The sequence below is a fragment of the Elgaria multicarinata genome, chromosome 7, assembly GCF_023053635.1.
Source record: "Elgaria multicarinata webbii isolate HBS135686 ecotype San Diego chromosome 7, rElgMul1.1.pri, whole genome shotgun sequence".
NCBI classification, from domain to species: Eukaryota; Metazoa; Chordata; class Lepidosauria; order Squamata; family Anguidae; genus Elgaria; species Elgaria multicarinata.
In genome coordinates, this window is record NC_086177.1 from 69,462,230 (window position 1) to 69,487,496 (window position 25,267).

Consider the following 25,267-nt stretch of genomic DNA (forward strand, 5'->3'; position numbering starts at 1 on the left):
AGAATTCTCCATGCCTCCACTTCAATCAAACTCGAAGGTTCAGAAGCATGATAACAAAACATGAGATGATTAAATTTGTCGTTTCAGTTTAGTTGAGATTCAGCCAGGATCTTGCCAGAATTACATGACAAGTCATTACAATGTTACCATTTGTATGGTAACCCTTGCTACATTCAGTACCATTCCTGATATTGCAGCCTGGCTCCTCCCAGGTTCGTCTAAGCAAAATGAGTCAGTGCAGGAGTTAGAAGGAACTACAGAATGGGTTGAGCTGCATCCCCAATACATGCTCCTCCCTGCTAATTAGTGGACGGGGCAATAAGTGGCCCTGAAGATATTCATCTAGTTTTCTGAAGTTGCTTAATCTTTAAAATAGACAAGAAGGCTGGAATGGGCCCTATCTTGCCCTTGACTCTCTCCCTGAGATGGTGGCTGAAGCCATGAACCTTTGAGTCAAACCCAGAGATCTGGCAACCACACTGACATTCTCAATCCAGCCTATTTCTTGACCTTTCAGCAGTATTCGCTCCAGGCTTTACTTGCCAACCCTACCTGCTAGGCAGGTCGGACAGCAGCAATAGAGTTTTTAATTAATGTCTGGAAAGCAACAAGGGACAGGTCTGATCCTGCTTGGCCTTATGACTAAAGGTTCTTAGGCACTTCTTTTTCCTGGAGCATGTGTCTTCTGAAATATTTTGGAATCTGTTGTGAGACAAGACAGAATTCAAATCTAAGCAAACAGCTGATCACAAACATTAGACATCTTTAATGTTGTGCTCAGCAAACTCTCCTGATACTTCCTAAGTATCAATTGGCATACAACCTCAGGGAAATAAATCAAGTTCTTGAAATAGGTCAACAGGAATGATCTTTCTTCCTGCCTTCACAAGCATTATCCAAGTAATTTTTATTTTATTATATTAAATTTTATTTACAACAGTTATGTACCCCTTCACTTCTAAACATAATTAAAATATTAAAAGTTGGAAGCATGTGCTGAGCCACTTCACCATAACTCATGGAACTGCCTCTATGTATTTGCTGGGATGCTGTTCTCTGCATATATGAACTGTTTCTAAACCAATATTTTAATCAGGGCAATTTGCTCCAAAGTACTGAAAGTCAACTGAGCAATAGTTAATCTAAGATTAATCTAAGATTAGACCTATTATTTAAATAGTATCAAGCACACACAGGAGTTGCATGAAGAAATATGTTTGCCATTCAGCATTGCTTAGTTCATATCCAGAGCTTCACTTTTAATCTGCTTTTAAAAAGGTTCAGCTGATGCTTATTATTTTTTCACTAAACTTTTAGGAACTGATTAAGAATGGAACATTGTGAATTATGTTATGCTGGGTAGATTTATTTCTTCATGCTTGTCCTACTCATGGTGTCACAAGGACAGAGCATGGAATTAGTCAGGGTCCATCCAAAGACTTGGCCAGCAGTCAAGTACAAAGAGCTCCAGAGAAGAGCTAGGTTAACAGGGAAACAAAGGGCAGGAATAGGTGCACAGATGTTGTTCCAGTACTCTATGACTAGAACTGAAGGCTTTTAAGCCTGAGTACAACTGTAGGCTATCAGTGTCACCTGAGGAATGGCCTACCTGTGAGCAAAGCCATGCTCATGAGTACACTTTTACTCATAAGAAGTGTAGATTCCCCAGGAGGATACTTTTGTGTCTGACAGCTTGAACCTTTAGACAACTATTCTCCTGGGGAGATGGCCACTCAGCAGTTCTGGCTCCAAGTTTTTGATGCCATTGTCACCAGCTGCTTTTGATTCCTCAATAGCTTTCTCCTGTTGTTTGTTTTACAGGTAGAGAGCTGGTGAGCAAGTAGGTAGTGGCACCACCTTCTCGCCACCACTGTTGTCTGGCCCAGAGCAATAGCTAGGTGAACAAACAGGCTGCAGTAGTGAAGAGGAGAAGCAAGTTCATGGGCTCTTGACAGTGAGCCCCTGCAGGGATGCAGACCCTCAGCAGGTGCCCAACTGTGCCAACCTGTGACACCAGCCCTACACACCAGTTTGGTGTGTTTGCATCTGAGTCCTGTAGGGGACTAGCTATGTCTTGCGGGGAAGGGACAATGGCTGCTTCCTCCAAGAATCAAGGATCCCCCTTATCTGTCTCAGGAGAAACAGACAGGTTCTCTGCCAGTTCAGATCAGGGGGCTTCCAAGTCATCCTCCCAAAAAGTGTCCTTCATAGCATTACAATGAGCTCAAGGCCCTTCCAATTACATAACCTTAGTTTGTACCAAGTCAATTTCCCACATCATCATTTTGTTTTAGTAATATTAACAGTGCAGTCCTATATCTGCCTACTAAAAAGTAAGCTCCACTGAACTGAATGAAACTGAATAAACATGTAATTTGTAATCCTGTACCATTTACCTAGGAATAAGCCCCATTGAACTCATACTCATGTCTGCATAGGATTATGCTGTTAGAGAACAATTCTATGGCCCCTTGACGGTGTTTTGGGAGGGCATAGGATATTTCAGATTCCTTGATCCGAGGTGGGACTCAGTGCTCTGAACTCGGACCCAGGAGTCCAAAATTCCCTCCCCCTCACAGCTGGCATGGAAAGAACCATGCCAGCTCCCTCTGCAAGGTTGCAAAAGTGATCTTGGAGGGAAGGGGGCATGCCATTGGTTGGGGTGGTGGGAGACCACCTTATGCCATATCCAGAGGCTGCCCCAGTCTCCTTTTCCTCCCTGATGTCTCAGCTAGACAGGCAAAAATGATGTCTAGTTAAAATGAAAGCAGGGGGAACACAGAGGCAAATATCACCTCTGTGCTGCTCCAGCTCTGCATTGGATTTCCATCATCTTCCAATTTCGAAGGGTGACAAATATCACAATAGGATTGTGCCCTTAATGTAGTAGAATTGAACTGATAGCTTGTCTGATGTCAATCCAGGAATACTTAAATTGAAGTCTTCTGGCTTAACTCGTCTGTATTTTACACTGGCTTACCATGACACGTTGAGCTTATATATCTGGGTTCCCAACTGCCATGCTAACGCTTCTTGATAGTTTTGAAAACTGTTATGTGAAAATTAATGTAGTATTCATACATGATAAATTACTTTTGACAAAGTTTCCTTTCACGTTAAATTGGTACTACATGAGCAGTTGTGTGAAGCCAACAAGATAAAAGCCACAGAATTCTACGACATGATTTCTAATGTGACTGGAAGCAAATTAAGGATTCTATACACTTTGTAAATGAGTAAGAATATATATAACAAACATTTTATCCTAAATTAGATTTTCACCTGGAATTATAATGGCAGAAAGTACCACAACAAAATATTTTTGTAAAACACAGGGGTGCTTCTTCTGGAATTTAGGCTGCGATCCTATACATACCACTTGGAGTAAAATCCAGTGAAATTTAGTTCTGAGTAAATATGTATTAACAGTGCAATCCTATATATGTCTATTCACAAGTATCTCACATTGAGTTCATTGAGTATCAAGTGAGTGAGTCTAGAATTGTGGCTTAAATCAGGCTGTTAAGTCAAATTACTTGGATTACAGACAATTTTGTATGATGAAATAATTTATCTACATTGTGCATTACAACCATAGTTTCCACTTGATGTACAGGCATAGAATTTATATGTATAAATTCTGTGGAACAGTGGTACTGGCTTTGAAAACAACTAGTGAGAAAACTAATGCCAAGAATCCCCATCTGATTTCAAAAGCAGTAATTCTGAAGAAATAAAATCCAAACAAGTATGATGTTAATATTTATAGACCAATTTAATGTACCCAGTCAGCTTTACAATTACAGAACACTACATCTCAGAGACATAATAAAAACAAATGTCAAGTTAGAATGTAAAGTATATGAAAGGCCAGTATATAATAAAGCTTTATGTAATGTAATACAGTAGGGTAAAAGTATTTGAAGAAGAAAGTAACATGAAGTAAGTATTACAAGTGGGAAACGATTCTACTCATTACATGGAGAGCAGTAGAACATCAAGTGTTAAATCAAGGCTGAGATAAGGATAAATAAATAAAGAAACGTATTGGCCAAGTAACGTAAAAATATTTTTTCTAGGGTTGTTAAGACTTAACTTACATTTTATATTTGGGGGATGATATATATGGCATGAGGAAGGAAACCCTTTTGTGCACAACCTTGGCAGGTTTCAGAAAGGCAGTATAGAAATACCTTAAAAGATTAAACCGTTGTACATAGAAAATTCAAATCTGCCTGCCCTTACCTTTTTCTTTTTCTTTGAAGAAGAAATAATAGTGGAATCATGCATATATGCGTACATCTATACATATGCACAATTACATTGTTTATGCTATCCTAATTTATGTAAATAATTTCCAAAAAGTAAAAGGCATGAACTGGCCCTACAAATATAACAGGCAGGCCATTAAGGTCTTGATTCTGATAAATAAAATTATGCCTCCCTATTCAACTATTGTCCCTATCTTCACTGAGGTTTCCAATGCATAGGTTTTGGGATTTGCACTTAGACATACATTTCCAGTTGAAGAAAATTATGATAGAAGAATAGAGCCAAGAAGAAATTGATTGCGATGGCAATCAAAATGTTTCTACTTGATATAATTTTGGCTTCTACAAACTCTAGTATCCAAGATCTGAACCACTGTTTAAAAAGAAATAATGTTCCTGTTCTTTCTCTTTCCTCGGAAATTTTACTTTATTTCCCTGTTAAACAGGTCTAAATACTTGACTTCAGCTTCTGAACATATTACCCAACTCCAACATGAAACAGTTTGCTCTGATGCTTGACAACTTCACTACCAGCAAACATCTGAAAAACTGCTGTGAAAACTAACAGCTTTGCCATTTTATATTTCATACTTGTTAATACATCATTAAACCAAGGATTTAAGTGGTGAATTGGTAAATAAAGCAGAAGTCTTTACAGACTGAGTTATAACCCTGAACTGTTGAACATCGCCTTGTGACGTTCAGTTGACAATCATAGAGGGAGTAGTACTACCCCTCACAGAAATTAGGTAAAACATGCAAGAACCACCTACAGTGCTAGAATAGACCCTACAGCCCTATATATTGTACAAAATGCTATTCATCTCTTTTCTTTGGTTGCATTGCCAAGGTAGAAAAAGAAGCCATCATTTATTAGTTTGGCTCTCAAAGAATATAGTGGTACCCACTGTTGCTCTTGCACCTAAAGATGAAAGTGGAGCAACTTTCTTTGTAATAAATCTACAGTAAACAAGAACTGCCTTAGCCAAGTATCTGGCCTTGAATTGCATGGGCAGTATCCTTTTGGGCACTACTGTAGATTACATTGCACTAGCATAAGCTACCTCTAGTACAATGCCAAAGCGTTTTGCTGGTGTGACAGGTTTTCTGGGGTAATGTATCATTAAAGCAAAAAACTATTGATATTTCACTAGAGGTAGCTTATGCTAGTACAACGTAATTTATGTTAGCACTAGTGCCCAATACGCTACAGTCTCAGGTCAATTAGACTTTAAAGTTGAGGAAAAAGAGGGAAAAAGCACCACGAAAAGGCTATAAGAAAAAGAGGCTACTAGCTCTGGTGCTAAGAAACGTCAAAAGAAATTTCTTTATTTTTATCCGAAATATAAAAATGTTCAATAAACTTTGAACCAAACTTGTACAACGCTCAATGTTTCGGATACGGAGATTCGTCAGGAGCTGTACAATCAAATAAATTACTTGTTGAAGTCATAAATTTAAAACTTTCTGGATATTTTTTACAAAACCGCAGTCGTGCAGTTTGAAAAAGTTCAGTGTTTTAATAGCCAAACAGTATGTTTCCACCTTCTGGCCAGGAGCCTGAGGAGGTTGGGGAACTCATATGAATGCTCCAAAACTAAGTGGATCTTTATAATTTTCTCTGTAAAATGGCTACAAAATATAACATGTCTTATAAAAATTAAGTTCTACAAAATATGAGAGTACGTATAAACTTAATTACACCAATATACTAATTCTATCTAATTAGTGGACATTTTTGATTACTTATGCTGAAGTAGCCAGATCTCTAAAATGGATTTCGCTCCAACTTTCATATACAGCTATTATTTTGGGTCTTTTATTGATTTTTTTAAATCAGTGATTTATCAGTTATAACTAACCTTAGCTTACTTGTTTTTTTTTTAATAACAGGAGAGCTTTAGTTCTATAGTGCAGTTTATTTTGAAGCACCACATTACAGAATTAAAACAGAGACAAGAAGAAGCCATGAAGCATAATCACTTTTTGATTTATCTGTATCTTCATGGAGGGTGCTATTGTTTTAAGCCTATATTATCTGTAACTAATCCTTAAAAAAGCTTTTAAAATCATTTTAAAAAACAAAAACAAAATTCAGAAGCAGAATGAACAATTTCCAGAGTTCTTAATGACAGCAAAGGGTGATGTTTGGAAGTCAGAATGGTAAAATATGGATAAAGCGAAAATAGATTGCAAAAGTAAATAATTTACTGATTAATATAAAGGGTAAAAATGATCTTGTCACAGAAAGCTGAAACTATTACAACGAAAAACAGAACAGTTCTGTAAATGCTAGGTCATTATAAAATGGAAACAGTCTCTTCTTCTAACATGGCAACATTGCATATTATTTACATAATAACCTAAGTAGAGATGATGAAGAAGAAATGCTAAATGTAAGCCCTGGTTTCTGGCAATGGATCTAAAAATCCCAGCTTTCACCCTAAAGCAGAAATGCCATTGCATGAAACAGAACATAGAAATGTCATTTCATCAGAAACATCACAAAAAGACTCAAGCATTAGCCCCATCACATGTTATATACACACAAAATGAGTTCCACAAATAGAAGGGGAAGCAAGACTGCACCACTGGTTCTGTGCTTTCAATGTTGTGTGGCTTCATGGGCTGACCCCCAATGTCTATGCATTGAGCTTGGTCTGCAGGCATTGAAGTTGGCCCTGGGAAGGAGCAGCAATTCCATGGTTGCTGCTTCATACCAAAAGAACACACAATTGTGTATAGAATAGGGAATAGGGTACAGGTATCTTCATTATCTTGTTGAAACAGTGGGTGTCAGCTCTCCTTCTCCACCACAGTAACTGTACCATTAATTGTAGGTGAAGCATTGCCATATGTCCAGTAAAGCCTACTCTAACAGGTAGCACTTTTCCAATTTCTCAACCTTCTATGGCTGGAGATGTTGAAGATCTTCTGCTTGCAAAGCATATGGTCTACCATTAAGCTATGGAGACCTTTTCTCAACCCCATTTGCCTCCCACATGTCACCAATGCAGCTTATGTAACTCAGGGGAAAGGATCAGATGGCTATGGGTTTGATTTGTTATTGGATCTAGCCTATCTAGCTCAGGATGGGTAAAAACAGTTTTTAGAATTAAGAAAAATGTAGTTTAAATAATTAAAATGTATAGCTTAGACATGCAACCCAATCTGTAAGTAATTGTAGAGATTTCCCCCAATTTTAATGTTGGATTTTGAGGGTTTGACTTCTGAATTATCTTCTTTGTGAACCAGCAATTATGTTCTACTGATCTGCCATACCTCTGTTTTGGTTGCTTTTTTTTTTATTTAAAGATCCAGACTTTGTTCAGACTGATGGGAATGTACAACTGCCATGGTTTGTAATTTGGTTCTTTTTTGTCTTACAGATGACCAAATATAACTGCATATGCACACGGATGAAAAACAGCCACCAGAAAGGATCCTTACTGTAAAAGAATACATTCCAGGCGATTGGGGCTTGGCAGAGGGGCCTGATGTACGGTTTAGTAAGGCCACACTAACAGCTAAACACATTATTCTACACCACTGGAAAGAAAATAAGATTCCAAATATATACAATTGGATTATCTATTGCTTTTAACTGCTCATGGAATAAAAAATATCTAATAAACTCTTAATAACTGGCAGCGGGATGGGGGAAGAATCTTGATTCAGTGAACTTTTCTAGATTATGCTGTTTAACCTGCTATATCATTGGTTTCAGTGCAGAATTAAGATGGGAGCTTGATATCAAGTTATTTTCCTTTCCTGTCTTTCCAATACATAACCTCAAGTTGGCGCTGTGGTACAGCAGAATAATGCAACTACACTGGTGGGGACTTGCACTTTGCTTCATGATGCCAAAATATACCAGATTTTCCTGACACCAAAAAACCCTAAGAAAGTGCTCTTAAAAAACTAAAGTGAAACTGGGGGGTAACGTCTAAACCATCAGTAAACAACTATGAATGAGGAATGACAAGGGCACAATAAAAGTCTCATCTAGAAAAGCTTGGTATTATAAATCACATCAACATTTCTTTTTATTCTTTGATTTAATCAGTGTGCATGTGTGGGAGGATAAATAGAAATACTGCATCTCTATGAGCCTTCATCATTGGTTCCAGAGGACACTTTAGAAAGCGCTTTCAATTGGCTACTCTGCTATTCTATGATTCTATGATCATATTGGAACATTGGTGACATATGATACCAAATTATTTGGGGCCAGGATATCTGAAAGAATTAGTCTTCCCATATGGAACTAATTTACAATCTTCCTCAGAAGCCCTGTTATATGTCTTGCCACCAAGGGAAGCTAGGTTGATGGGAAAATAGGGCAGGGCCTTTTCTGTGGCACCACCTCAACTGTGGAATTCCTTCCCTTGGAAAGCTAGATCAACCCCATCTTTGTTCAGTTTTAAGCAGCAGTTAATACATTTCAGTTCAGCTCAGATTTTAAGGTTTTAAAGTTAGGGTTGGCTATACTTTATGGGATTTTTAAAGCTAGTTAGTTGTTGTAGGTTTGTTTTAATGTTTGCTTTTATACATCACCTTTGGCGCCTTGCTGGGGATGAACGCTGGTATATAAATATTTTAAATATTTATATTTTATTAGATGACCTCCAGGTGTTTACTTTTCATATTAAAGTGTTATTTTTCTACCAATGAAAATCTAGCAACATTGAATGTTTGCTCAAATGTGCAATACAAGTAGAACTAATTTTTAAACCACACAACAGAGGTCAAGCCTCCATGACGGCACTGCATCTCACTCATTTCTTGTACCTCCGACAGAAGTTAATGCAACACTTCAGAGAGGCTGTAAGTCTCTTTAGCTTTCCGCCTTGAGCTGCATGTGTCAGTGCCTGGCTGAGACTCAAAATTATTATCGCCTCTCTGTGTAGAGTACTGGCTGAATGAAGATGCAGCACTGAGCACAGCAGGCTAGCAAAAGCTGGATCAGACTAAGTGGAAGAGAAGGAGAGTCCAGACAGAGACATAGTGTATATATCAAAGACACCACAGGGTGGGCTACCATATTGTCTCGTGTGAGGCTGTGGGCATGCAGAGGTGAACTATGCACGCTCTCTGTGGGATTTCATCTTCCTTTGACCTTGAGGGTTAAATGCATTTTTAAAAGATCACTGATGTCCTGAAATACTGAATAAACTGTTTATTGAATATAGAGACAAAGCCGATCAGACACACATTTGAAGAGGACAGTCAACACTGAAGCCACTTCCCAATTCATATGGACATGTTCAACCTTTCAAGAACAGATTAGCCTTATTATATCCTGTGATCCTTTCATGTAAAACAGAATAGATGGGAGGAAAAACTACTGCATTTTATCGAGACAATTTTTTAGTACAATAAATTACAAAAATACATTTGAAGGACACAAAGAAACTGAGTATCTATATTTGTAAAACAAGGCCCTGCTTCAGTTACCGCCCATCTGAACATCTGCTTCTAGAAGGATGACCAAGTGTGAACAATCTCACTTTAGAATGGGGCAATAGTTCCTCTTTGCTTGCTTTTCAGAAGTCTGATAAAACATTTTCTTAAAATCTAGCATTTGGTATTTCCCCCTAGAGCTAGGTTTTTGACATATTTTACTTACTTTGTTTAACTTGAAAGGTGGCTAATAAATGCAATAATAAATAAATAAATATTGTTTTATTTATTTTCTCTTTATTGTTTTAAGCATTTTTAAATATATGTCAGAAAGAGGGGATGTATTATGTAAAACAAATAATAAAATAAAACACAGAGCAAACAATTAATAAAATGCTGAACTTACGAGATCCAAAAGCACTACTATGTATGTTGGCTCCTTAACACAAGCTTACTTCCTGACTTTGGTGGGGCCAGTCACCTAATTGACAACCAAAATGTGGGTGATTTTCACATTTGGGGACAGTAAGTCATATGGAATTTCACATTTGGGGACAGTAAGTCACATGACCTCTTTGCAGGTCATGGTGGCAAAACGCAATATCCATGGATGTAAACTGCATGTGAGCCTTTCCAGTTTCCATAAGCAACTTACAAATGCCCCATTTGTAGACTGCTAATATGTTGTCCAAATAGGTTAAACAACCAAGAGTTCACCTACAATTTGTTGTTGGGTTAACTCTGGTTCTTTAACCCATAAACAATTCAAGAATGTTGGGGTTTGGGCAAAGTGTTGGAATTGTGGATTTGATGGTGCTGGTTTTGTCCACATTTGGCTGAATTGTAAGGAAATTAATAGATCGTAGGCACAAGTCGTGGATTTTATCAAGAAGGTAATTGGTTGTAGTCTGCCTATGAACCTTTTGCTTTTATTAGCAGGCAATATTAAAGGGGTTGTAAAGTAAGAGGAGGGTCAACCAACTGCTAATGTTAGTTGTAGCCCGGATTCTTACTGCAGAATTTCGGAAAAAGGAACACCACCAGTTATGGAAAAACAGCACTGGACAAAGAATATTAATGTACAAAATAACTATATTTTAAAAATTGGGAAAGTTGGGGAACAAAGGAAGACTCAATGAGACAGTGGAGTAAATTTATTATATATTGGAAAGGAAGAAATAAACATGCTAGTTTAATTGATGTTCTGAAGTAATTTAATTACTGAAAAACAGAGTATTTAAGTTAGAATAATAGCTATTTTTATTTTTGATCTATTCTTTATTGTTGAAAGTCTTATGTGTAACGAGAGTAAATATAAAGGGCAAGTAATTTTATAATGCTAATGATAATGATGATTAGGTTCTGTTATCTCCAGTTTGTTTAGTATTTAACTCTTGATTGAATATTTGTTTATTGTATTATTCATTTTTAATAATAAAAATATTTTTTTAAAAAAGAGTTGTTGGGATTCAGATATCCCGCTAACGACATATGAATGGGGTTCCTTTCATAGGTTGTTTATGCAAACCAGACACAGTTTGTGTGCTCTGGGCATCCCCACAAATCACAGGTTAATTAATCTATGATTTGCCGCCGTGACATGCAAGCAGGTCATTCTGTGTGTTGTTCACGCATGCTTGTAAGTAATAAGCAAAAGGAAGAGGCTCATGAAGTAATTGGGTACTTAATGTTCAGGATGAATCTCACTTTGTACTCTTCAGCTAATTACTATTCTTCCTTTCTTGGATTTTCAGAATAACCTGCATACTGCCAGGAAAAATAATAATCTTATTTTGTACAGAGCAGGGAAGAGTAGAGATATATTTCCTTGGGGAAATAAGATAAACTAGAAAAACCAGTTATAAAACACACAGACATCAATGCATTTTTGGAGCCCATGTACAAGATCAAAAGCTTTGATATTATATCCAATGAGGGTGTAGCATAGCATAAATTACAGATACCTATTGAGGAAATTATTCTGTATCAGTCTGTATAATGGCCAGTTCTCAATGTTCTGTCTTGATCTCTTTGGCATTGCAGCAGTGTCAGGCTTTTGTTTGACAAAGAAGAAGGAGGGGCCTGGCCATGCCAGGCTTCCATAGACATGCTGTTCAGCAAGCCAGACAACTCATTGCTATTGACTTTACAAGAGTATCTTCCTCCTTTATATTGGATCAATGGAGGGATTCCCTTGCAGGCCCAGAATCAGGATTAGCATCATTGGCACCCACCAAGTTCTATTCACTGCCAGAGCGCCCACCAGTGACGTAAACTAACAACTGACATTGGGTCTCACAACATGTATCAATGAGGTTTAACATGGGCTGCTTATATCTGAAATGGAAAACAGTTGCTGTTGCTGAGTAGACTCTGGTGAAAGGCTGCTGCGAGGTTTTCCCAACATATACCATGAGGTGGCTTCAGTAGGAGGGATGGAAGAGAAATTTGTTTGGTTCACACTTCCATGTGAATCAATCATATTTGCGCTTCCTAAACTTGTACACAGAGTGAAATGCAGTTAAATGTCAATATTCACACTTTTCAGAAGTTTGCAATATTTGCACATTTTAAAAATGTGTATAAAATGCATACAGTACAGAAGAGTGTGAAGAAAAATGTATATAAAGAGACAAGTGAACACAAGAATACTTCATCTTAGGGGAAATTGCCTGCAAAAAAATCCATACAATTTGAAAAATGAGTATAGAAATGTGTGCAAAACATGTACAACCGTTTGTGCAGACATAAAAAAAAATCACAAACCGATGCAGAGACTAACTTAACGTTGAAAGAAAAAAATAGTGAAATAAAACTTGACAAGGCTTTTCTATTCCTAACCAAGTTGCACTCCTGTCACTGCCCATTCATGGCTCAGCAGGTTGGCAAAGAACAAAATCTGTTAGTAGCAGCATCTGGAAGGAAGACCAACAGCAGCTACCAGCAGTTTGCACACCTGAAGGCCACTTTTGTCCACGATTCTCAATCCTGACTCCTTTGCAAGCATCAAGGAGAGATGAGAGACACACTCAAATATTGACCACGCTGTGAGTGGCACATACATGTCTATCTCACTGTTTTTGGCGGGTTGCCCCTCCCCCACCCCAGTAAACTGAGGATACACAGCTTCTTTTGTGTGGCTCATCTGTTTTCCTTGGGGGCTCTTGCGTCCTTCACTGGAGGAATACATTCTATCCAATTTGACAGACATTCCCCTAGTTACACAAAATGACAACAATTGCGAAAGGAACTCTACACACAACAACCGTTCCCTCTCATTCTCTGCTACGGAAAAGTACATTCTCTCTGTTGTTGCGGAATTTCGCTGTTTCACAGATGGCAACAGGAACTATTGTGCATGCAACCTCTTGAATTGCAAGCACTGAGTGTAACCCAAAGATAGAGATGAATTCTTAGATTCCACTAACCAAAACAGAAACATTTCAAGTGCTATATTTTTACATATGCAGCAGGACCGATATTCTCTTACACATCCAGAGGCAACAGGAGCCAAGCATAAGCAATAGATTAAGCTGCTGTGTTCTGCCCAACAGGAGGCCATTTTATCTGCAGCATTTCACTGTTTCCAGGTCAAGGCATCCTGAATAATTTTGATTATAAATGTTCCAGACTTATCTCCGTATTTAATCAGAATCAATACATGGGCAAGAGGTGGGGTGAAAGCCCAAAGATTTACTTTGCTGATCATAGGAATTTCAGTTTTTGCAGTCTGTTGACTATATTCATGTAGGTTTGGAAGGGACCACAGCTCAGTGGCAGATCACATGCTTTGTATACAGAAGATGCCAGGTTCAATCATTGGTATTTCTAGTTAGAAACAAAAATATAAAGATGAGATTGCTGGTGATGGGAAAAACCTCTTCTGTAAGAGCTGCTGCCAACCAGAATAGACAACACTGGACAAGTAAGGACATAAGGACATAAGAAGTGCCCTGATGCTGGATCAGACCAAGGGTCCATCTAGCCCAGCACTCTGTTCACACAGTGGCCAACCAGCCATCGGTCAGGGATGAACAAGCAGGACATGGTGCAACAGCATCCTCTCACCCATGTTCCCCAGCAACTGGTGCACAGAGGCTTACTGCCTCGAATACTGATAATCTGACCTGAATCAGGGCAAGTTCGCATGCGAAAATAAGCTACATTGCATCCCAATAACGACTCTACTTTTGTCTTCAACATGATTAAAAGAAATAAAAGCTTGTCCAGTATTTTTGGATGGGTGCCTAGGTTGGTTTCTGTCTGGGACATTACTCTGTCTCACGTTCTCCTTTATCAATTTGTTTCCTTTTAATGTGAATTTGTACCATCACACCTGTTCAACATAGTTTAGACAGCTAGTTAATTCATTCTACTTCTTTATTTTAGCAGAAGCTACACATCTGTACCTCATTATTATGAACCCTGTATACTTCACAATTCCATCTTACGTTTCTCCATTAACACTTTTTTGTTCTTGTTTTAGCAGGCTGAATAAAACTGCATTAAAGTAATATTCATGGTTTTACTGATGTCTATTTATTTTGTGCATTTACATCCTACCTTCTCCATCCTGCTGCAATTCAAGGCAGTGTATATAGGATTCCCATGTGCTAATCCATCTAGTCACTGACCTGACCCAAACATGTGTTCAGTTCAAACAGGTGGCAACATCATATGCATTCAGATTATGCCCCTGGACCAAAAATGCATCCACTTACACAACTTTAGGTTTCTTAAGCATAAAGCACACCCTGAAACCTGTAACACAAAGGAAGAGCAGCAAGTCAGCATGGAAAACTCTGTAAAAATGTTCTAGATGGGGAAGAATAATACTGAAATGAATAATGACAAGATTGCCTTAGGCTCCTATTTGCTGCATCCCCTTGGATATAAGGCTCTTCTACACACACCTGATTAAACAGACAAACTCAGCTCGAACTGAACATGCTCGCAGGCTAAAATTTCTTCTGCCCACAGAGAACATTTAATTATTTATTGCATTTCTATACCACCCAATAGCTGAAGCTCTCTGGGCAGTTCACAAAAGTTAAACATTGAAGGCCACTACATCTTTCCCTCCTGAAGAAAGGACAGTAGATAGAGCTAATTTCATAAATCACAAATGGGGTACAATCCAGAGTAAACTTTCTGTAGTTAGTTCTATGGAAACCAATGGAATGATACAGATCACATTGTTGCTTGCATGTGCCTAACTTTGCTCCTTTGTGAGCAAACTTTGGTGCTAATTGTCTAAGGCCAAAACAAGACACTAGAATATTAACACAGCAGCAAGCCAAAAAGGCAGCTCTGTCATGCAGTAAAATCCTACAAATTTACTCAGAAGTCCCACTGTGTTCCATGGGGGTTACTCTCAAATAAATTTGCACAGGATTTTAGCAATAGCCAGGCTAAAGTATAAATATTAATCAAAACTTAGGAATGCATCTTTTCAGAAGACTTACACTGTTGAGTGGTCCAGCAGGAGGAGTACAACAAAGAACCCTTGATGTACCCTTGATGGAACCCTTACCCATTAAGGATGCAATCCTATGGCTAGCTGGGGACGGCTGGGAATTGTAGGACTTTTTTCTGCCTAAACTTGCATAGGATTGTGCCCCGAGTCCATTATAAAGAAAACTTAAATTACATCATAAACCTTAAACATTTATTTATACCCCATTTAACTACCATACTTATGTAGTTAAACTTCCCTCTTAGTATTAATCATATTAGTATTCTCATTGAACACAGCTTACAGATATGTATTTTGGAGATCTTGCCTTTCAATGGTCTTGAATAAACCTCTGATAAGTAGGGTGCTGGTAAATGTTTTTTTTTTTTTTAGCTGGCTGCAGTAGCCTTGGATAATGGGTTCCACTACAGATTTACTTGGACTTTTGCTTTCCTAACTCTGGGGTCTGGTGGCAGAATTTTCCTAACACTTGCGTTGGTGGCAGCAAGCAGCAGGATTTCTTTAAGAAAGCTATTAAGACTGATCTCTTCTGGCAGGCCTACCCAGTGGAATTTTAGGATGTTTTAAGGATTTTTTTTAGGATGTTTTAATAATGTGTACTATGTTTTTAATCAATTTTAGGTATTTATACTTATTGTTGTACCCCGCCTCAATTCAAACGGAGAGGCGGGTAAGAATTATTATTATTATTATTATTATTATTAATTGCAAATTGGGCCATTGACTAACAGAGACTTCAACCTAAAACATCCATCATTTGAGGAAGACGTAGGAACATCAACTTTTTTTTGGAGAGTTTTTCTGGCTCTAGTCTTTAATTAATTAATTAGTCTTAAATTAGCAATGAATAATCATTATTTTCCCAGGACACATCTGTTCATCTGAGAGAAAGAGAATGGCTACTCCCACTCTAAGAGAGAGAGAGAGAGAGAGAAGAGAATGTTCCCCAGTATTGCCTCTGACTTCATTTCCTGGCAGGAAAAAGTGGGAAATATATTTTTGTAAAAAAAAAGCATACTTTATAAATGGTAGAAGATAAGCACTTCTACCACAAAAACCCTAGATCCAGAAAGTATAGATTTCTATATGTAACAAACAGTTTCTAACACTCACATTTCACTTCTATTCATGTGAACACCGTCTTTCACAGCTTCCATGTTGTTTTATTTGCCTCAGCTTTTTATACAAGGGTGCAGATTAAAAGATGTTAGCAAAGGGAGGAACATGAAAGTAGAATCTGAGTAGAAGCACTAAGATACTTGGAATGTGATATATGATCTAAAGGAGAAGCAACAACATGAGTAACAATCAACAACTTCAAAATACCTTTGGCTCTAAAAGTTCTTAGCTCCAGGGCATCTAAACTTAGAGGCAGGCAATCTACTTTCATCATTTAAATTGAATTTGATTCTTTTAAAAACAGCCACAACTTTGCTGAATATTGAAACACTAACTTTATTCATGAAAGTGCTTTGTTTGGGGTTTTTTTGCCACGGTGTACCGGGCAGGGTGGGGGGAGGGCAGGGAATAAGAAAAGTGCTGGTAAACCAGCTAAAATATGGCAATGGAAATCAACAGCCGGGAAACCTCTGATCTCTTTTATTGACAGAATTTCTCTGTCTTGGAAATGATCCCCAGATTAGCAATTCATTTAATAAAGAGCTAGTCAGGCTGCAACACAATTTCTTTTATTTTTTCCGTTTTCATAGTTGATTTTATACTGAATTGCTATTTAATTGTAGTTCTTGGACCTGTGGTATATTATTTTTAAAAACATTTGTACTGCAATTCATATGGACATTCCTATCTATCAAAAGAGAGAGAGAGAGAGAGAGAGAGAGAGAGAGAAGAAAATATAAGAATTAAACAGAAATATAACATAAAATATAATTTTACTCAATATATACCTCCTAGTTTTCCAGTCCTTGTATTTGTTTTCATATGGTAAAGTTATCGTCCCTAATGACTGGAACGAATAGGGACACATACAGACATAGTGTTCCTTTATGTTTTAAGTCAAGGGTGGACAACATATATCCCTAGAGCTGCATGCAGCCCTCAGCCTAATTTCAAAACCCCTCTGCAAGTGAACAGCTAAAATGTCTGACAAGAACAATTTCTCTTTTTCTTGGCAGCCCACAGCATGGGAAGGGAGAGGGAGGGTGGCAAGCAAGAGAGAGAGGAGTGTCAGAAAGAGAAAAGAGGTGTCTCACCCACTTTCTTCTCTAGCCCCACTCCCTGCTGACATGTGGTTGACAGATTATCCACAATGGAATGCAGTCCTCAACAGAAATAAGTTTTCCCACTCTGTTTTAAGTAATTGTTCTGGTATCAGTTTCCTTTCTACTGGTTCTCCTCTTTCTTGTTTTGGCATCCACAAGAGTGTTTCAAGGTAAAAATCAATATATAATTGCACTAATTGAAATGATCCATTATTCTAATTCCATGTTATCCATAGCTTCAGCCAATTGTGTTACTTCATAATATAATACAATTCGGAACTGCTAATCTTCCTTTTTCTAAAGAAGCTTGCAGTGTTAGCCTCAATTCTAGGTCTCTTTTCCTATCAAATGAAATTGTCAGTCTTCTGCCATCTTTTCAGCTCATCATAATACACCAACAAAGGAAATGATGTGAACAAAAACAAACATTTGGAAAACAGTGCAATTTTAAAAGTGGATATCCTCATCATCCATGGTAATTTCAGTTTTTTCTATCTTTCTATACTAATGTTTTGGATCAAGAGTTCAAAAATGTTTTTCCAATTTTCCAAGTATCAACTACTAATTTAACTGCCAAGTAGCTCAATGATTTTTTATTTATAAAGAGAGTATATTGTAATTCTGTATGGATTTCATATTTATTGTGGTAAATTCAGATTTTTGCTTATTTAACTTATATCCTGAGTTCTTTTCACATTTTTCTATAAAAACCATACTCATCTGCACATAGCATTATTTGAACTTGAGCTGTGTTTACCCTAGGTACAAAAATATGATATTCTCCCCAGAGTATAATAGATAAGGATTCAATTACTAATGCAAATAAGAAAGATTAAAATTTGAAATTGTGTTTCTATTTAACTGCGTATTTTTCTGAAATAAAATAAATATTTACCAATAATTTTACTGAAGGGTTGGAATAAACAACCCTGATCCATTTTATAAATTAAGGTGATATGTTAAAGACAGACATGATTTTAGACCCGTTCCACTCTGTCAAATGCTTCTGTGACATCAAGAAGCAATAACAGAGTTGAGTTTTTATTTATTTGTGCATTATTGATTATATTTATATCCTTTCTAATATTCAAATTTAACTGTCTTTCTTTGATGAATCCAGAGTGAACATCATTTCTTTATGTTTTCCCTAAGAGTGATGGGTTTTGAAAACATATGTGTTTAAACTGCTAGAAACATAACATTCTGTGCTTCGACAAAGACACAGAAGTTGATGGGGATTTAATTTCTGGTTTGGGAATTTAAACTTTTTTGGGCCAATCAGAGTATTTTATAACATGATTTTATAAACTTGTTAAATTTATCTCTGATGTTCTTAAAAGGGCCAAAAAAACACAGCAGAGAAAGTTTAAAAGCTACAAACAATAAACTGATCATTTTAACTTCAACAGATGTTCTCAGTTATATATTTCTATGGAAGAGAGTTGTGCAACATCAGGATCGACACCGAGAAAGCTCTAGTCTCATTTATCTGACCTTGTATCATAAGGAAATGTCAAGTAGGGCCTCCTATGAAAACCAAAATGACTCTTCTCCTTCCCTTGATAATGGAAAGAAAGCATACTATGACATCATTGTAATAGGAATTTCTTCACTTCCCACAACACTTCATTAGTAGACATCATGTCCCACACTTTCTTTTCATTACCACAGAGTTGTAAGGGACCTCAAACATAATCTATAGTCCAAGCTCCTGTTTATGCAGATAATCTACTGCTACAGCACTATTCATAGGTAGCCATCTAGCCTCTACTTAAAAATCCCTAATGAAGAAGAGTCCACCAAGTACTAGACAACCTCGTGCACTCTAAAAGTTCCTCCTTTCACTACATTACTGGAGAAGACTGATACTGTTTCCAGCAGCAGTTACACATCTCTGAAAAAGGCGTAGTTCCACTTAAGCACACCTGTCAAGCACACGGAGAGAGATGTTTACAGACAGCTAAGGACAGAATCCATTATGTGCCACTTCTGCACAATAATTAAATTGCCTGACACATTGACTGACATGTCTTCAGTTTGAAGTCATAGAACTGAAAAAAAAAAGATTTATAATCCATAGGTTACTAATTCCCATTTACAAATCACCACAGCAAGAAGGATCCCTACTACAATGTCTCCAACTAGAGGCAGTTCATTATCTAATTCTGCCTTAGAAATGACCCAGGAAGAAAATCCACAAGTTGTTTCAATAACGTCCAACTTTAATGTTTTCATACCCAACCTAAATTTGTTTTGTTGCACATTGAAGTCCCTTATCTCCATTTCCTCAGGTACTTTGGTAAAACAGTCACCCATTTTTCCTTTAGAAGAGCCCTTTGGAAACTGAAAATAACCTTCTTCTTTTCTCCAAGCTAAACATACCCGTTACCTTCACCTTTTTCACCTGAAGTGCTCCAGACCTTTCAAATAGCTTTTAGTTGGGTGACCGTTTACAAGCCAGAACAGTCAGAGCATTGATTTAAAAGCTAAACAGGTATTCAAGCACATTACAGGGCACCACAGTGGAACTCTTGATAATGCAGAAAGCAGTGTGAATTATGTATCTGATTTTATTTCATGCTGCTTGACACAGCCCACTGAAAATGCACAACCAGGTTCCTTTTAGGAATGCAAAGTAAAAGCAATGTCATGTATTATACTACAGCAGGAAATTCTATGTCTTACACAGGATTAGCTGACAGATTTATCAAGCAGTCTCCAAGGAAAGTGGAGTTCAAGATTTGAGCTCATCAATAATACATAAATAAACCGAGCAATTAGATACAAAGTGGCTATCTTGTCAGACAACTTATTAACCTATAAATGGTACACATACTGCTCTGAGTATGAAAAGGGAGGCAAGCAAAGACCTAGAAGGTCCCATAAAGGCTACACAAGGTTATGCCTTTACCACTCCCAGCACACAAAACAATGTCAGGGAGCAGACATGAGGATTTTTCCTTCAGACATTCATAAAGCTGGCTTGCCCATCACCACAATGAAAAGTTGGCTGATGGTCAACTTGGATGGGCTGCATCTGATGGAGTGGACAATGTCCACAAAACATTATGCCAGAATAAATGTGTTAGTCTTTACGGTGCCGCAAATCTCTTTGTTGTTTCTACTGCAATAGACTGACATGAACACCCCGCTGGAACTTGGATGAGAGTTCTCTCTCAAGTAGTTTGGAAGCAAGATGAATAAGCCACAGACTCACAGCAAAGTCCTGGCAATTTTAGAATATAGTAAAAATTAAAAACTTGGTTGTCCATTTCCTCCCTTCTCTTTACAGAAAGAAACACGAGATGGAATTTTGTGAAAGTACAACTCTCCCATCTAAACTCTCTCTCTCTCTCCCCCTCCCCCCTCTCTTTTTAGAAAGTTTAACCTGTGCATTGTTCTGCTGTCCATTTTCAGAGGATGCTCTGCCTTATGTACCACCACCATCAGAGTTACGTTTAACAGGGTTATGCAGCTAATGCCTACTCCATTGTGGTGCCTCGCATGGAACTCTCAGATATTGGGAGATCAGGTTAGCCCCTTCTCTCGTGATGTTTAAATGCCAGACTGAAACTTTTTTATTCTGACAAGCTTATGATTTGTTGCTAAATATTTTGCTGCTGATTACCTGATAAGTCATTCAGTTGTGTTTAGCTCATTACCTGAATAATCTTACATTAGATTGTTATTAGCCATCTTAAGTAGCTTTTTCTGAGTTGTGAAGATGAACATAAATATCTTAATAAATAACTAGATGTCTTTTGGATCTTCATTTTTCAAAATCTTCAATTCACTAACTGTAAATGTGTGTGTAAAACCAAGTAAAATTGGATCCACTATAACAGAGTCTGAACTCTGTCCTCGAAAACCAATGCAAAAAATAATTAAAAATATTGCACCTACTTTATAAATATTATGAAACCTAAAGAATTTCTGAGCAGTCAAGCTAAAGGAAATTGCTTCATATGAACTAAGAATGTGATAAAGCGAAAATTAAGCACTGGCCCTGAAGCTCAAAAACAGAGTAAATCACTTAGTTCCTCAAGCAGAAAGGAAGCCTAATTTTCTGAATAAAGTCACATAAATGTTTAAGTCTTAAAGTACTGCCATGTAAGTACAAAAGGAAAAGACCCAACAGGAAATACACATTTTAAAAAACAAGAATATAGCCTAAGCTCTGGAAAACTCCAATGCTAAATAGTGCTACATATTGCTTGAAAAATCTGATTACTTGAACAGAGAACTCTCAATCATGTAATTATTTTAAACTTCCCAATAACCTGCTCTACTTTCTGTACTTCATACAGAATTGATGGACTTGTTATTTTAATATGGAATGTTTCAAAGCTCATTTAAAATTCCTCCATGGAATATGCAAACTATTCTTTTTCTAGCACATATAAATACACGAACGAGACAGTACTCAAAGTATTCAATGGATCTGATATTTCCTTTCTGTATTCAGATATGTGTGCACACATTTTTTGTGGGTGTTTATCTTGCATCAGCCATTGCATTTTCAAAAAGCTCTCACTAGCATTTACTAAAGTGGTGCTCAGAGTCTTAAGGAGGGTTAATACACTTTGAGATTGTAATCAATAAAAGGAACATGATTTACAGAATCTTGACTCTTCACTAAATTTTACCAGTGTATCACTGTACAGTATCTCTTTGCTGGCAGCAGCTTTACTGCATGATGGAGATGTTAGAGAGCCTATTATACTAGTTCTACCTGGCAGGCCTTGCTGTCTCTGTGCAATGATAAAAAGAAAACTCTCAGGACAACCTCAGGCTATCTGTCTGGACTGCTCAAGAAACTAGCTAGTAGCTTATTTATAGAGAGTTTTTTTCAGACAGAACATAAAAGACTGAAATGTAACAGGTATGGGAGTGCAACAAGTTATAACGAAAATTGTTATCAGAAACACAGAAGGAAACCTATGGAAAAAAGAAGTGTAAGCTAAGGATAAAAGGGCAATATTTTTTTATTTAATATTTTATTACCTCGAAGTTTGGACTCTGTTTACGCTTGAGCCAACTTTAAAAAAAAAAAAAAGGAAGAGGTTACCAGAACACTATACTCTGGCATAGGTAATCTTTTGGAGCTATGAGCACATTTGGCAATTTGAGAAACCACCACAAGATTTTTGACACGGGAGGTGACGCAAAGAACAAGTATCCTGCCAAAAAGACTGAGTACGAGGTGTTGTTTGACCCTGTCAACACACTAAACTTCTTTGGATCCAACAGTTCTCAGCTCCAACAGAAACCTATGGCATTGCATCCAGCTGTTGGTAAAAATATGTTTTAATTTATTGATTTGGTTTGATGTTGATTGCGTGTATCAAGTGTATCCCATATTTGACCATTGCGTTATGTTTGATGTGACTGGACGTTACATCCTTTTGTTATAAATGTAAAATTCAATAAAAATGTATTTTTTAAAAAAGTAGGAAGGATAGGGCTTTTTGGTGGCAGAATAAAAGTATCTAGGTGTGCATTGGCACCATGTTGTTTATTCTTGACATACAACCTCTTTAAGAAACCTGTAAACACTTAAATTAAGGCTAATTTTTGCAGTCTAACCTTTTAAAGTAGATTTGTACACTTCCCATCAGAATTCTCAATGCTGAAGGTCCGTATTGATATTGCAACAACCATATATTTGAATGTAGGTTGTAGTAACAGATTTTAATGCCATCTCATTTCTAAAGACTCTTTGCAAGAAAGAGATAAAAAGTATGTTTGTCTCTTCTCATATTTTAATTCATTTGATATCAAACTGAGGCAAATCAAGCACAATATAAGAAGGCCGGCGGGAGGGCGATTAAGTTTAAATGATCCTTCAAAGATCTCCTCAACTTTTTGAGTCTGTGGCTGTGAAACTGGGCAGCTACAATGGATCAAACTGGTTGGGCAAGTTTACCGCTAGCAGATTCCCTACTGTAATGGAGCTCAGCAGAATGCAGGTAATCCTCAGAGATGGCCATAAGTAGACCACTTGGGAAAGAGGCTTACCTTTCTCTCTCCTGCCCCTTCCAAAGAAAAATGATAGAAGCAAGCTAAATCTTGCATTGACTCTGTTTGTGGTGGAACCATTTCTGAAAAAGAGTCCAAGACCTGGTTTGGCTTTCTACAGGCAATTGTGTAGTACTACGGGTTTCCTTAGACACCTGGTTGGGAACAGGAATGTTACAGTGCTAATGTTGCAAAACCGCATCTTATGCTCAGCCTGCATATATCACAGAAACACTAAGGGTATGTCTAGACCTCCTGGAATTTTATGATCGCGAGATCCTCCCCCCTCAGCACACGATGTCCTAGGAGGAAGAGGCCACTGCACCCACCATTTTGTTTTTTTACTGAAAATGAGTGCACGAGCGCTCCATCGAACAGTGAGTGTTTTTTTATAATAATAATAATAATAATAATAATAATAATAATAATAATAATCCCGCTCGTCCCACCCCACCCTCGATGGCATGGAGCTCTTGAAGAGTTCTGTGCCCGGTTCCCAGCTTGTGTTTATTCTCAAGGAGCCAGGACAAACCGGGATGGCCGCCCAAACAACTCACGGTCTCGGGATCATCCCAGGACCGCGGGAAAAAATGGGGGAAAAGTGTAGGGCAATATCCTGGGGAAATGCAGGGATCTTCCCTCCCTGCTCCCGGGATCTCCTGTGCATCATGTGAATGCACAGGGATGATCTCCAGGATATTGCCCCATGTAGACATGCCCAGAGTCTTCAGTGACCTCCTGCTAAGGTAATGGAGTCTTGGGTAAGCACCAGAGACCCTGAAACAATTCTCCAGTTGCAACTGGAGTGTATACATGTAACAGTATTAACCATTTCACAATACTATTGAAAATGTCAGCCTACATTCCATATCATAATCCATGCATTATTTTAAACTGAGATGAAATGTGATCACCTTTCAAATGAAAAGAAACAGATATACTTTGTTCCTTGCAACATGAAAATGTTGTTCTTGAAGTCATGGTGACATTTTCTTAAAAATCTAATACACATCCAACCATGGAAGACTAGCAAAAAAAGGAGGAATTTTAGGAATTTTATCACCATAAGAACCTTGTAGATGTATTTTTAAGAGCTTGGATCACCGATCCTGTATTGTACCACACTAATCTGTCACAGGGGTGGGGAACCTCAGGCAAATCTGGATATCTGGGATTCCCCAGAAGATCACACTCCTTCCCCAGGCCCCACCCCCTTCTCCCCAACCACTAATCATTGGTGGCTTCCTGACTTTTGTGCATTTTTTTTTACCATCATAATACAACAAAAGCTAATGAGGTCATATTTCCCATGCTCATCTGTAGCCATAGCTCTTAAAGACAAAATCTTTAAAGTAAAATGCATGGACTTGTAGGCTTCTGGAAAGCATGCTGAAAAATATGCACCCACATGCATTTAAAAATGTACAGTACAATTAAATAACACTGAGTTCTTCCCCAGCCAAAATGAGGGTTCGGTTTGGGGGTGTGTGTTTCTGGTTGGGAAGGCTAGACTCTGGTAGGTTCTGGTCTCAGTCCAGAGGCTCGCATTTTCACTAACATAGTATCATGCCCCTTCAAAGAAAGGGTAGCGAACATTTTGCAAATCAATGGCAGCATCAGCTTGGTAATATACAAGAAAACCTTCTCATTATGTTACTATGTCCCATGCAGTGCTTGGCTGTCATGAATGGGAAGTTAAGCAGAGAAACAGTTTTGGAGTCCAGATTAGATTTCTCAATCAGTCCAGATTCCAGAATCCAGCGTGGAGGTTTTCATGGGCTCTGCCCAGCCATTTTAAAAAATGCTTTAACATTACTTTTCAAAAATTATAATTACAAATAGTGCACAGCAATCAAATAGGAGTAGATGAGGGGGAA

At 37.7% G+C, this 25,267-nt stretch overlaps 1 protein-coding gene across 3 annotated transcripts in view; it reads right to left on the reverse strand.

Annotated features, from left to right (window-relative positions):
- The window catches only part of TOX (thymocyte selection associated high mobility group box), a 236,707-nt gene that overhangs the window by 114,628 nt on the left and 96,812 nt on the right, over positions 1–25,267 (reverse strand). The window contains exon 1 of one of the 3 annotated variants that reach the window (XM_063130764.1): positions 16,264–16,326. The exons of the other annotated variants lie outside the window; for them this stretch is intronic. The gene's annotated coding sequence lies outside the window, so the exon portion shown is untranslated. Of the gene's footprint in view, positions 1–16,263; positions 16,327–25,267 lie in introns of those variants that run through there. 3 annotated transcript variants of the gene reach the window in all.